This window comes from Priapulus caudatus, unplaced genomic scaffold, assembly GCF_000485595.1.
Source record: "Priapulus caudatus unplaced genomic scaffold, Priapulus_caudatus-5.0.1 Scaffold3516, whole genome shotgun sequence".
NCBI classification, from domain to species: domain Eukaryota; kingdom Metazoa; phylum Priapulida; class Priapulimorpha; order Priapulimorphida; family Priapulidae; genus Priapulus; species Priapulus caudatus.
The window spans coordinates 17,549-18,628 of NW_014580577.1; the positions used below are offsets into that span (position 1 = coordinate 17,549).

Consider the following 1,080-nt stretch of genomic DNA (forward strand, 5'->3'; position numbering starts at 1 on the left):
TTATTAAGATATCATCACGTTAGAAGTTTTACGCGTGAAATCAGAGAGAAATTCACAGTTGCACGACACTGCTGGTCACTCAATCTTGATCCGGTCGTCTTTCTAAACCGAACGAACTTTCGGTCACCATCAACTGAATCAAGGGAAATTATATATTCCATCAGAAGGCTTATAGTGACTAGATGATAACTTGACAGATTGCAACAATGTTTGGCGACAGACATTCGTGTACCTCCACCGCCCAGATGCTAGCGCCCCTGATCTCGACCTCCTTCCTATCACCACTCTGGAATATGGAAAAAATACATCACAATATATCAGAGTACGTCATCCTGCATCCAGATGATGTATTATTCAATAATTGTCCGATAATTCTGCATTATGTATGCAGATGTGACGCAGTGTAGCTTTACATTCAGCAATCTTGGCTAATCTTTAAGAGCATGTGAAGGTTCGATCGTTGAAGGTTCGACGGTTCACGCCAACCTCTGATATTAATTTGCAAGGTTAACGTCTGCTGTCCATGATCACACGTAAGAACATTGAAATCATCAGGAGCTAATAATGACAAATTTGTCATTATTAGCTCCTGAAATCATTAAAACCATTAAAAACATTTCTGCACCTTTCAGCAGCAGATCCATGAGTTCCTTCGAATACTCTAGAACGCCGAAGTAAAGCAGCGCCTGCGGTATTCTACAAATAACAAGCGAGCATCCGTATAAGCGATTAATTAATTACAGATGAACCCCAGGTGGGAAATGTTCCAACATCGATAGATCCATCTCACAAATTCTGAACACTCCGATATACAGCAACTTGAAATATAGGGGCTATATATAATATGTTATAGGGCCTATATATTGTAGGGCCTATATAATTATAGGACCTATACAATAATACAATATGTTAGGCCCTGTATTTGGCCTTTAGTTAGATTACAGGTAATCTTTTGTTTGATTACAGGTTCATGTTACCTTACAGGCAATCGGCAAACATGGTGAGGATGTCTATGTCGTGGAATTCGCCGTGACCTTTGCCCTCACAACACGCCCAGATGTCTGCTACCAGGATCTGAGC

General features: G+C 40.5%; 1 pseudogene; it reads right to left on the reverse strand.

Moving 5' to 3' along the window:
- Window positions 1–178: 178 nt before the first annotated feature.
- On the reverse strand, window positions 179–1,080 carry LOC106819478 (annotated as a pseudogene).